Consider the following 13,810-nt stretch of genomic DNA (forward strand, 5'->3'; position numbering starts at 1 on the left):
TATACAGTAGATCCGTATTGGTTATTTATTTTACATATAATAGTTTGTATCTGCTAATCCCAAATTCCTAATTTATCCCCTCCCTGCTTTTCCCTTTTGGTAGCCGTGTTTGTTTTCTGTCTATGGGTCTATTTCTGTTTCATAAATAAATTCATTTGTATCATATTTTAGATTCCACGTATAAGTGATATAATATGGCATTTGTCTTTCTCTGCTTCACTCAGATGATCATCTCTAGGTCCATCTATGTTGTGTTTTGGGGTCATTTTATCTCCTTGATGGATGAACTCAGGGGTAAACAACTATTTCCTATTTAGATTTGAAAGGTAGGATAAAGTTTAATTGGGAAGTCTTTTTTTCTTTTTGGCTTTTTAGGGCTGCACTAGTGGCAAATGGAAGGTCTCAGGCTAGGGGTCGAATAGGAGCTACAGCTTCTGGCAATGCAGGATCCGAGCTGCATCTGTGACCTATACCACAGCAATGCCAGATCCCTGACCCACTGAATGAAGCCGGAGATCAAACCCACATCCTCATGGATACTAGTCAGATTTGTTTCCACTATGCCACAACAGGAACTCCAGGAGAAGACTTTTAATATTTTGAATTTATCCATGTTATCAGTTCTTGCAGCAAAATACCCAAAGGCCTGCCAAGGTCAGATTTTCCTTTTTCCAGCTGGTTTTTCTCCAAAGATTTTTTTTCCCCAACCACATAGTTTCCTAATGTTTAAAGTTGCCTGCAAGCCTCTCACTGCATGCCAGGCTGCCTTGTCTTTCATTCTCCTGTGCTTTAAAGGAACCTTGAGCATCTGTGCTTAGTTTTGACAATGGCTTTATTTAAGCACATACTTTATTCTCTTAACCTCACCTTAGAAATCTCTGTGCAAATCCGAGTCTTAATTTTCATGATGTTTGGAGTGAGCTCTGTTTCTTTCTTGTCTAGCCCTGGGAATTACATGTGTCAGGTCTGATATTCCACTTCTAGACACTGGCCTTATAACTAGATCCTATTTATTAGGATGTTGAGAGAATGGATTTTACTTCTACAACACCATCATCTACATTTAGTCTGTCTCTGTTGCTGTGATTTTTCTAGGAAAGGTAGCTATTTCATCTTTGTAACCAAAATTAAGTCATTCTGAGGCAGAGTGGGAACGTGTTTTGTGGGCTTTCTTGTCAAGCTGATGATTGTTATAAGGCAGCCATGAAGTTTCCCATGCCCTGGAAGCAATAACATCCCACACTGGCCAGACATCTGTGTTCCTCCATAGATTGGACATCGCCAGTTTTTGGATCAAAAAAAAATAAAATAAAATAAAAAAAATAAAGAAAAAGAAAAGAAAAAAAAAGTGAAAAAAAAATGGAAAGGCTTTCTTATTTGGATTTAACTCAAGAATTGAAGCATTACCTGAAGCTCTGGGCTGCAAATGGTTTCATTTAGGCTTTGTTCCCTGAACAATTTGTAGATGGTTGTGTTCAGAATTCCCAGTCCTCATTAGCTAACTGCACACATGTGGAAACACAGAGGCTGTGACCTTCAGATTCACTCCAGAAATACAAGCTCAATCTCTAAGTTGGGAGAGGAAATGCTTTCCTCTCTCTAGCCAGGAACTGGAACTGATGCTCTGCCCAGGTCACACATACGTCTGAGCTATCTTAGCCAGCAGGGGAAAAAAATTATTGCCTGGGTAATATGTGTGTCATTAAAACCTGACTGTGTCCTTTGTCTAGAGAACAGCAACTGACTTAAGAGTGTGCAGACTTCTAGGATTTTTTTTTTTTTTTTTTTGCTTTTTTATCACCATACCCTTGGCATGTGGGGGTTCGCAGGCTAGGGATCAAACTGAAGTTGCAGTTGCCAGCCTATACCATCATAGCAATACCAGATCCGAGCTGCATCTATGACTTACACAAGAGCTCATGGCAATGCTGGATCCTTTGCCCACTGAGCAGGGTCAGGGATGGAACCATTCATTTCTGTTGAGCTGCAATGGGAACTCCTAGGATTCTTTTAAGCCACAAAATATGGATCCAAACAAAGTGGAAATGACTGGTAATTGGTGAAATTAATGATAATATATCTATGAGAAGCCAACCAAGAAAAAAATTAGAGGGGCCACAGAGTTGCCTCATTTTTATCAGCCTTGTTTAAAGGCGAAAGTTGTTTGTTTTTGTTTTTGTGTTTTTGTTGTTGTTGTTGTTTTAGGACTACATTTCAAGAGTCACTAAACTTTCCAACCCTTTCAGCAAAATAAACTCAATCTTGTCATTTTTTCCTAAAGATATAATATTTTAGGTATGGAAAAGCTAGACTCAAAAATATAGTCTTTGCATTGTGTCACTGAAAACTGGGAAACAATCTAAATATGCAAAAATGGAGAATGCCTAAACTCTTGTTAAAGCAGTGGAGTATTTTACAACCAGTTAGAAAGATGATTAAGACTTTGAAACAGCATGGAAAACTAGCTGTGGTATGATGTGAAGTTGGAAAAAGAAAAAGAGAAAAAAAATCCCTGTATGCTGTGCTAATAACTATATCAAAAGATGAGGTTTGATCATTACTGAGGATAGTTTTGCTTGGTAGGTATAACTACTGGTTGACACTTATACCTCCTCCTCCTGATTGTGAATTCTTTGAAGGAGGGATCATGTTTTACTCCATCTGCAAAACCAAGAGCATGTAATAAAAGTTAATAAATATTTATCAGTTTATCCATTAAAGGATATCTAAAAAATCAAATGATGAAATTGTATCTAAAATCTGAACATAATTCTAGGAAAAAATAATATATTCAAAGGGTTAAGAACTTGAAGAAATCATGGAGAAGTGATGACAAGGATTCTTTGTATGATGATGTATTGATTTTTGAATCTCCATCGTAAATATGTGTGTATGTACACACACACACACACACATATCAGCATGCCATATAGAAAAATGACAATCTTGAGTTGAGTAGCATCAGCATAATTTATCAGTACTGAAATACAACAAGAGGAAAACATTCGCTTGTTCAATAATGAGGAAGTTTAAAGATGAGTATCTTCATTCAAATTCAATTATATGTGTAGATTTTTGACTCATTTGAATGAGATGTCATAAATGATGAACTTCTATTTCTATAACTACTTCTAATGATTTATTGTAGAATAGAAGGCCTTTCATGGTCTGGACTGCCCTCTACACCAGGGTTACCACACTTTTTCTGTGATGTCAGCCATACAAATATCTGGGATTGAGGAGTATTCTTTTTTATTTTTGTATTTTTAGGCCTGCACCCAGGGCATATGGAGCTTCCCAGGCTAGGGATCGAATTGGAGCTACAGCTGCAGGACACAGCCACATCCACAGCAATGCAGGATCCAAGCTGTGTCTATGACCTATACCACAGCTCACAGCAACACCAGATCCTTAACTCACTGAACCAGGTCAGGGATCCAACCTGCAACCTCATGGTTCTTTGTCGGGTTCACTTACGCTGCACCACAATAGGATCTCCAGGAGTATTCATGTTGTTGTTCTGGTGAACAGCTCTGCTGGTGCAATGAGTAACTGTGCAATGAGTAACCTGGGTGACCATACTTATGACCCTGGTCAATTCTTATCTCTAACCATCCCCAACTTTTAACATGCCATATGCACAGGCACTCGGATATGGCCTATTCCCTCTGCCTGAAACATTCATTATACCTCTCATTTCATAGTAAAGTCTGGTATTTCTTGAGCACTTCGTATATAAAGAAGTTATACTAAGAGCTTTACATATTATATACTATATATGTTTATACTTTATATTATGGCAGTGTTTTTCAAATTATTGTCATTATTATCTCTATTTTACAGTTGTAAGGGTCAAGGAACTTGCCTGTGTCTCCACAATCACGACATAGTGGATGCGGGTTGGAAATGTAGGTCTGCTTTGTTCTAGAGTCCAGCCATTGAATCTCTTACCTCTCACCCCTGTCCTATGCTACTTTTCCTCTTCCTTGACTTGTGAAATTCAGATGATGAGAACCAAGTCTTCAAAGTTTTCTCATTCCTTCCATCCCTGAAGCCAGGCCAATCTAGACACCCTTCCTCTGTCTGCCTTAATAAAACTCTGTTTTCCCAAAGGTCTCCCGAGCACTTAGAAAACTAGATATAATCAGTGATTTTTTGTTTTGTTTTGTTTTTGTTTTTTTTTTTTTTTTAATCTTTTCTAGGGCCGCTTCCCTCGGCATATGGAAGTTCCCAGGCTAGGGGTCTAATTGGAGCTATAGCTGCCAGCCTATGCCACAGCCACAGCAATGTGGGATCTGAGCCACGTCTGTGACCTACACCACAGCTCATGGCAACCCTGGATCCTTAATCCACTGAGCAAGGCCGGGGATTGAATCCGCAACCTCGTGGTTCCTAGTCAGATTCATTAATCACTGTGCCACGATGGGAATGCCAATCAGTGATTTTTTAATAGCACCTCTTAGACCTTAGGCTTATGAAGAACAAGAATTATACACTTCAGGAAAAACAGAAACGAAAACCCAACTGTATCTTGTTCATTTCTTGTTCACTTGTACTTGGCACATACTTGACACATGAAGTAGTTATCCCATGAATGTCTGGAAGAATAAAATAATGAATGGCTTAATCACATCTTAGGTTCTCAGTACATGGATGTAGCACCGAGAAATCATCATGCATGTGATTTTGGTTGCAATTAGAAACTGGGATAAAATTGTAGCCATTTATCACCCAGCTGCAGGGAGCTCTGGGTCTGGTTAAGAATATTTGGACTCAGAGTACTTTTGCAGGTTTATTGCGTTCTTTAAACAGTGCTTTAATCATGCCCCTTGTCTGCTAAAACCTGTCCCTGACTTGTTATTCCATTCCATATCAAATCTGAATTCCTCAGGATGGCTTTGAAGGACCTCAGAATACAAATCAACTCAGAGTATTTTTCTTTCTGTTTCAACATAGATCGTTAATGTTAAGCAGACCAGTTACTTTATTCTCCCAACGCATCATTCTTATACCGCTCTTGGGTCTTTATTTAACTCATCCTTCTCCCCAGAATATGTCTTTCTGGAGGTTTCTTTGATTCTAAACTAGACTCTATCCATATATTAAAATTCTACTTACTTGGTGGAAGCTTCCCTATCTACTTTAGCTCTTGGTAAAGTCTCTTTTCTACAAATTCTTTTGGCCTCTGTCAGATAATTGACCACTTAATAATGTTATTGACTATTTTCAGCAATGTTTTAATTATGCTGGCATTGTTTTCCCTGCAAAATTATGAACAGACCCATATATTTTTTCTCTTATTTAAAACCACAAGGTATTGAGTTCCCATTTTAGGCTAGGATCTATTTTGCATGTTTTACACACATTTTATTAGGAAAAGTTTTAAGTTTCCCTTAGGATAATGACAAAGGAGAAAGTCTTTCAATACAGACAGAGAACTGATTAAAGCCAAAAGTTGGTTTCTAATAATTAAGTCTGACTCAAATTTAAGAGTGATTCTAATGATACATCACTGTATGTGAACAGATGTCTCCACAAATCTGGTTTTGCTCTTGGGTGTTTTGTATGACTTTAATATTTAGTATATAACACATGTGGAGAATGGTTTTGACCTCCCTCTGATGGTTATTGGTGCTTCTATGTGCTTCTGTGTTTGGTCTACTGACCACCCCATATGTCAGAAGACCTCCACCCTGTATTTAGCTCAAGACTTTTCCAAAGTTTACTGTTGGTTATAAAGGGAAACCTGGGAGAAGAATTTGAATGGGTAGGTAAAAAAGAAAGAAAGGAATGAAGGGCCCTCCTCTTAATACCATTACGTATAAAGAATAGCACCCTTTGCGCCTTTTTTTTTTTTTGGAGAATATTGCTCAATCATTTCTCTATTTATAAGTATAATAACAAAATGGGATTTTCTTATTAGGGCTTAAAAGTTGGGGAGTCCCACTCTGTCTTAGGAAAGAATGAAAACACATGTGTCCCAAGACTAACTGAAAACAGAAATTTTATATCTGTTCATGTTCAGAGTCACTTCACTGACACTGTGCTCCTGAGTTTAGAATTCCTTGGAGGGTAGAAGTGGGAAAGTAAATGGCAAGTTTTCCCAGTGACATTTGGTTTAAATTTACATGGAATTAAAATTCTTATGTTATGGTACAATATTTTTCTTTTTCTTTTTTTTTTTTTAGTTTTAGAAACACTAGCTGTTTCTGATACACATGCAAAAGCCTCCCTTTTGCTATAATTTCTAACTATCCCTTAATATTATTAAAATATGATTGTATTCCCATCAATTTTTCCTTTTATGTCTGTTAGTATTTGTTGTAGTTATCTGGATGCTCCTATATTAGGGGCATATATATTGACGATGGTAATATCCTGTATTGAAGAAATAAAATATATATATATATTAAAAAAATAAAATAAAAGGCAAGAGAGAGAAAAAAATGGGAAAGTCTACAGCATGGAAAGATTTTCCTCCCTGTCTCAAGAGATAACCATTAAGGTTATTTAGCATGTGGAGGATTGCTCTGTCACTTTACATTATGCTGCTTAGTAAATAAGTACCTCCCACATTTCTAAGTTTGGGATATGCACATTGGAAAAAAGTGAGAACAATAAAGTAATTCTTTAATTGCAGCATGTGATGAGTTCAGTAGGCAGATTTTGATTCACCTGACATTGCAGTTAGCATTAAATGATTATCAGGGTTCCCATCTTGGATGTGGCTTTGATCCCTGGCCTTGCTTGCTGGGTTGGGGATCCAGCATTGCAGTGAGCTGTGGTGTAGGTTGCAGCTGTGGCTTGGCTCCCACGTTGCTGTGGCTGTGGCTGTGGCCAGCAGCTGAAGCTCTGATTCGACCCCTAGCCTGGGAACTTCCATATGCTGCAGGTGTGTCCCTAAAAAAAAAAAAAAAAAAGGAATTAAGTGAATATCACCTGGCATTATGGATGCAGGTATTTATTGGCTCATATAACTGAAAGTCCAGAAAAAAAATTGAAATTCAAGGTTGGCTCAATTTATTGACTTATGTCCAAAGTCTCATTTTATTTTTTGATCTTTATGTTTTACCCTGCATGCTCTTAGCTTTATTCTAAGGTTTGCTTTTTCCTGATTGCAAATTAGTTGCCCAAAGCTTGCTGGATCATAGGGATCCTTGTCCACATTGGAGGAGGGGAGATGGGAGGAGTTTGTCTTTCACAAGCTTCAAATAAAAATCCTGAAGTACAGGAGCTTCTGCTGTGGTGCAGTGGGTTAGGAATTTGACTGCGGTGGCTTGCGTCACTATGAAGGTGCAACCCACAGCCTGGTGCCATGGGTTAGAGGATCCATTGTTTCTGCAGCTATGGCATAGGTTAGAGCTGAAGCTTACTTTCAATACTGATCCCGGGAACTTCCATAATGCCACAGGTGTGGCCATTAAAAAAGAAAAATCCTGAAATATATATTAAAAAAAAAGAATTAAATAAAATGATTATGTAGAGATTGTAAATAGTGTATGAATCCTTAAATTTGATCATTAACATCTATATGATTGTCCATGAGAATTTCTGGAATAAGGAATTTAGAGAGTCTAAATACATTAAGCTTTGCTATCAAGATATAAATGTAATTCCATTTATTTATATTTTCCACTTGATCTTTGACTCAGCTGCTTTATAGTTTCACCAGGAAACTGACCCAAAAACTTGAGAATTAACATCAAGGACCTTGCAAGGAAACTAAGAAGAAAAATAAACTAAACAAACCTAAAGCAGTGGTAGAGTTGTAAAACTTCTTTGCAGATCCGTCCTGGACAAAGGCTGTCTAATAATTCCAATTCTAAGGCATGTGGACAATGCTGTGTGCATGACTTGTATTTTGAATGCATGTATAGGAGCAGAGGAATATTCTGACAGTCCATCTTGTCTTTGCAATCTCTGCAGCAGCTTCAGAAGTCCTTGGCTAGCATCTAATTTGGAAAGGGCTACTTTTCTACTCTCACAAATTCAGGTAACCATTCCAAAGCTCTGAGGTTCTACTTGAGAGGGAACTGGCTCTTACCATTTGTTCTGTGTCTCATAAATGGGCCCTGTTATTTTCTGCGAGACTCCTTAACGCATCCTTTCCCATCTGACATTTCCACTGATTGTGGATTTTTATGGAACTCATTAGAGAACAGTCTGAACCTTAAAAAAAGTGTGCTTCTTCCTAGAATCCTCTGGCACAGGAAAGTCTTTTATTAGACTTTATATTTTGAGTTGAAACCTATACTTGTCTGATTGAAAAGTGGCAGAATAGATTTTTGTGATTTTTTTCTGAGCCAGGCTGTAGGAATTGAGCTGGAGATATCACTAACCAAAAGGATTTTTTTTTCCCCCTCAAAGAGCAGAGGACCAAAGGAAATGACTCCAGTGTTTAAAATCCTTTTATTTCCTCCGTGGACAATATCCGTGCAGCTGAGACAAACCTTTCCAGTTGGCCCCCACCCAGGCTTTAATGGGAACTGAGATTAGGAAGTTGTATGGTCAAAATAGTCATGGTACAAATTGCTTCCAGTCTAAAAACCTCAAAGTTCTTGACAAAGCCATGGTTTCTTGCCACATTTTTTTTTTCACATGGGTGACTTGCCTGTCATTCATTAATTACTCTGCTAGGATTTCTTCTGTTCTTTTTGTCACCACTATCATTTTTTTCTCCATTTCTTCTGGTAGGAAGAAGCAGAGTTTGTGGGAGAAGTAGGCAGTGTCTATAAAATTTCTTTTTGTGAAACACCACAGGGTTTGCCCATTTCTGTTGCCTTCCATTTGAAATAAAATATTGCTGGGCCACAGTCAAGCTTATAAAAATGTGCTTTCTTCCTTCCCTAATGTCATTCTATACTTTCTTTCTTGCTTGGCTTTTCCATAGCTGAAAATAATGAAATGCTAGATGAGGCCTCGAAATTCAACACCCATCACTTCCTTTGAGACCATCCCACCCCTGGGAGAGAGAAAGTTATTTATCACTCTATAAATCCTCCCTTCCAGTCCTCAGGAGCTGACCCTTTGTACCTCTGGCACCCAGCACAGGGCCTGACATGCTCAGAGCCTTCAGACACATCTACACAATGCAGGGGGCTTGAGTGGGGAGCATGTGATGGTATCAGGATGCATAGCACAGGTAAGAGGGGGATGTATGACCTCCTTTACAAAGTCAGAAATAGTTCTCCAAATTAAAAACTGTGCTGAGGGAATAGCAATGGACACAATTCTCTGTCCTTAGAAAACATTTTTAGTTCTTCTCTATATCTTACCTACTCTGTGGAAAGCTATGGAGCAGACAGTCCTTTAGCCAGATGGACTCTTCTGTACCAACCTAAAGCCACTCAGGATTGCACGGAAGTAGCTGTTCCTCACTGCAGTGGTTCTCTTCCCAAGAGATATGTGGATCTGATGGGGATTAGTGGTAGTTCTTATTTAACATGCATGATACACTATTAAAATAAACTTTACTAGACTGACATTTAGTATTGAATGGGCTTCATACGTGCTAGCCATCTAGTTTGATTTGATTTGACATTTGGCAAATAGGTTTTCTCCTACATTTTTTAAACTGAAGTATAGTTGATTTGCAATATTGTGTTAGTTTTGGTTGTACAGCACAGTGATTCAGTTACACATCTATATATATTCTTTTTTAGTTTTTTTCCCTTATAAGTGATTGTAAAATATTGAGTATAGTTCTTTGCCATACAGTAGGTCCTGGTTATTTGTCTGTTCTTTATATAGCAGTGTGTATCTTCTAATCCCAAACTAATTTATATCTGCCCACACACATTATCCCTTTGGTAAACATGAGTTTGTTTTCTCCGTGTGTGGGTCTATTTCTGCTTTGTAAATAAAGTTCACTTGTATTGCATTTTTTTAGGTTTTACATATAAGCAGTATCATAAGACATTTTCTTTTTCCGTCTAGCTTACTTAGTCTGATAATTTCTAGTTCCATCCATATTGCTGTAAATGGCATTCTTTTTTAGGGCTGACTGTTGGTTACATGTGTATTTTTAAACAGACACTGGGCTTGGCTTTGGGGATAAGAAATAGAGAAGTTTGGAGTTCCCATTGCAGCTCAGTGTAACTGAACTGGACTAGTGTCCATGAGGATACAGGTGTGATCCCTGGCCTCACTCAGTGGGTTAAAGTCCAGTGTTGCCATGAGCTATAGTGTAGGTCACAGACGAGGTTCGGATCCCGCATTGCTGTGACCGTGGTATAGGCTGACAGCTCCAGCTCCAATTCAACCCCTACACCTGGGTATCTCCATATGCAGCAGGTATGGCTCTAAAAAAAAAAAAAAAGAAAGAAAGAAAAAAGAAAAAGAAGTAGGAAGGTATATTGCCTGTAGCCAAATACCCAGGAAGTAGAAGAGGCAGGGACTATACATATGCATATATAAAACTAAAAGATAATATGAACACGACAGCTGATAATAATATAAATGGCCAGTGGGCACATCATTCATGTTAGATCTTCCAATGACCCCATGTATCTGAGCTCATTTAATCCCCCCAACGACTCCATGAAGTAGGTGTAAAGGTTACTAATATTTCACAGATGAGGATACCTAGGCACTTTTGCCAAGCTCACTCAGAATCTTACCAACAGAGACTGAGTCCAGACAGTTCCAAGCTGTATGCTCTTGTCTGCTATGCAGTACTGCTACAACTAAGCACTAAACAAGGAAGTGGTTACATTTCCCCTAAATTTGGAAAAGGAACACAGGAAAGTTTCAGGGAGGAGGTGATATGTGAGCTTGACTCTAAAGGGTAAGTAGAATTTATCCAGCAGAGAGGGCAGAGAACGATTTACTTGGATTAGGAACAAGTCTGGCAATGGTAGAAAGCCGCAGAAGACCATGGCACTTTCTGATGCCTTAAAAGCCCAGTGCTTGCATGTATGAGAATGAGAAGCAATATAACCCGAAATGCAAGGTCAAGTCTTATTGTTAAGTTTCTTGTGTAAGAGCCAGAGTAAAGAAACTGTTACAAAAGGCAATGGGAACTAAAGAAGATTTATAAGCAGAGGAAAATAATGTGGTCAGAGTTGCTTTGGAAAGTCAATTCTAGCAAAAGAATTAGGAATGACAGTGGAGGGGGACAGCTGGATGCAGGAGCACAGGAGCCTGGATCCCTTGCATCCATCTCCTAGCAATAGAAAACATGACCAAACAGGGGCGTAAGCTTTTTTTCTCCATATCCTTAGAAGGAGACTAAAGGAAGGTGGATAATCCAGAGCCAATACAGAGACTTCATCATTAGGAACCTGTCCTTGGTGTGAGCCTCTTAGCTTCATACCTTTTGCCTGTGGTTGCAGAACCCTACCGCCCCCTACTCCACTTTCACAGTACCTTCACATTCCAGGACTAAAGAGCAAAAGACAAGTGACAGCTGAGTATGTCTTTATTCAAGAGCTTTCCACTTATATGTCATTGGCCCCTGACTGTAACAGGGACATGGGTGCAATATACTCAGGTGAGGCTGGAAATTGTAGTTTGAATAGCTGGGCACAGTGCCAGCCATTAATAAACAGAGTGATGGTAAGAAGATAATTCTGAGAGTTCCCGTCATTGCTCAGTGGTTAACAAATCTGACTAGGAACCATGAAGTTGCGGGTTTGATCCCTGGCCTTGCTCAGTGGGTTAAGGATCCGGCATTGCCATGAGCTGTGGGGTAGGTCACAGACGTGGCTCGGATCCCTCGTTGCTGTGGCTCTGGTGTAGGCCAGCAGTAACAGCTCCAAATAGACCCCTAGCCTGGGAACCTACATATGTCAGGGAAGTGGTCCCAGAAAACAGCAAAAAAAAAAAAAAAAAGAAGATAATTCTGTCAAAGTGGATATTAACAGTTGTCTACGTGAGTGTTCAAGGGAACATGGGCAAGGGGCTCTGGGAGTAGAAAGGTGAACTGGAGACACATTTGAGAATCCATAAGACTCAGGGACCAAGAAGATGAGGAAGACTTGGGAAGGAGAGAAATCAAGGAAGATGCTGTAGTTTCTAACTTTGGCAACTGGTCAATGATAATGGTTTTAACCAAGATGGGGACAATAAAGAAAGATGAATTTTAAGGACAGAGTAATACATTTGATTCAGATATATTGAGATGGATACTGCAGTAGGACATCTCAGGAAAACTTTGGCAAGTTAGTGTAAACAGACCTAAAATTCAGGAGAGGATGACATGGGTGTCAGGTTATCTAAACCACAGGAGATGATAAGTCACCAAAGGAGAGGGTATGGGGTGGCAGGTGGCACAAGACCAAGGAGAGGGCAAGGGCAAGAAAAAAAGTGTCAGAGAAACGGGCAGGGAGCAATGTCATAAAAACCAGGAGTAGCATCTAAAAAGAAATGTTCAGAAGTGCTGAGTACCTTAGAGATTCCAGACTGTGAAGAAGATATTGGGTCAGCACTTAGGTCACTCTTAGTGCTCAACAGATGTTGAAAAAGTGAATGTATTGACACATAAACTTCCTAATGTTGTATGTAGGTTGATTTCATATTCTTTCAGGGACCAGCTGTATTTAGAGAAGAAATCACCTAGATGTCAAGGAAAGGAAGTTTCAAAATCTATTGAAAGACAAAAATGGCATTGGGGGATAAGAAACATCAAGGAGCTATTGGCACATACCATAAGTAAGATTCTACGTGAAAACTTAGACTTTACTTCTTATTTCTTACAAATGCCCCTGTTTTTTCTTCCTAAATGCCCATTTTTGTAGCTTTTGAAAATTGTGACATATTAGAATATTTGCACTCACTGAAAGGGCAGAAATCAAGCCTGTCGTGTAAGTGGAAGTAATTCACAATGCCTACCTTTTTAAATAGTCTTTGCCTCTTATCTCCTTCTGGTGGCTGGGCTTTCATCCATGCGTCCACAAATGACTATTCTGTGTCTTCCAGCACCAGCATAATGGACAACACACACAGTCAGATTCGTTGCAGCTCACTTCTGAGAAATACTGAACACCTCTCCACTTTCCCTACATGGACCCACAGCCACTTAGAAATGAGTTTTCTTTTGAATTTTAAAGACAGAACCACTAGGGTTTTATGAGTTCTCATATCACAGTGTTGTCATGGCTCTCCTGGCTCTCAAACTGCTGGCTCCATTTCTTGTTTTAAGGTATAAAGTAGCCAACTCAAAGCATGGATACATGCAAATAATGAAAATACCTCAGGAAAACTTCAGAAAGATTCAAAGGTTAATAAATATGTATAGATAACTTCTGTTGATCACTTCCATAGCAAAAGAAGGCCATGATTGAAGATGCATCCTTTAAGAGAGATGAATGTGGAAACATTTATAGCATTCAGGGTCAATTAGCAACTCTCTTTTCACCTTGGCAGGAAATGTCTAAAGTTTAAGTGACCATTTTCATCTTGTCAACGCCCTTCATACCACTCTCTTTGTTCATCTTTCAAAATCAGTAAGAGGTGGTAAGCTTATTCAGTTTATAATTTGCTGAAGGCAGGGGTCCAGTTGTATAGTCTGTGTTATAAGATGACAAAAATGATATTTTAACTTGGTGTCTAAACAAAGTATTCAATTCTTTCATAAGGAATTTACCATGATGTTCACACACACATACACAAAACAGAGAGTGATTGGGATACCTATGTAAACAAGGCTGATGAGGGGGCTGGGGTAGGGATGTGGGAACGGAGAGGTTACCTTCCAAATGCCTTACATATATTTCTATGTTCCCCAAATAATAACAGCCTAAACTGGCAATGTTGCAATGAAATTGCCATAGCTTTTATTGATACTTGCAAAATAAATTGGTGTAACTCT

General features: G+C 38.9%; 1 protein-coding gene and 1 long non-coding RNA gene across 37 annotated transcripts in view; both read left to right on the top strand.

The window, feature by feature from the left end:
- Window positions 1–13,810, top strand: part of RBMS3 (RNA binding motif single stranded interacting protein 3) — a 1,488,242-nt gene that overhangs the window by 981,118 nt on the left and 493,314 nt on the right. The gene's annotated exons all lie outside the window — the stretch shown is intronic.
- On the top strand, window positions 1,770–6,397 carry LOC146397232 (uncharacterized). The gene is made up of 2 exons (XR_014822575.1): window positions 1,770–4,147; window positions 4,440–6,397. It is a non-coding gene; the product is annotated as an uncharacterized LOC146397232 (long non-coding RNA).

The sequence above is a fragment of the Sus scrofa genome, chromosome 13, assembly GCF_054392235.1.
Source record: "Sus scrofa isolate SSC_HxYL_T2T_F1_AM1 chromosome 13, Sscrofa_HxYL_maternal_Yorkshire_Landrace_v2.0, whole genome shotgun sequence".
Taxonomy (NCBI): Eukaryota; Metazoa; Chordata; class Mammalia; order Artiodactyla; family Suidae; genus Sus; species Sus scrofa.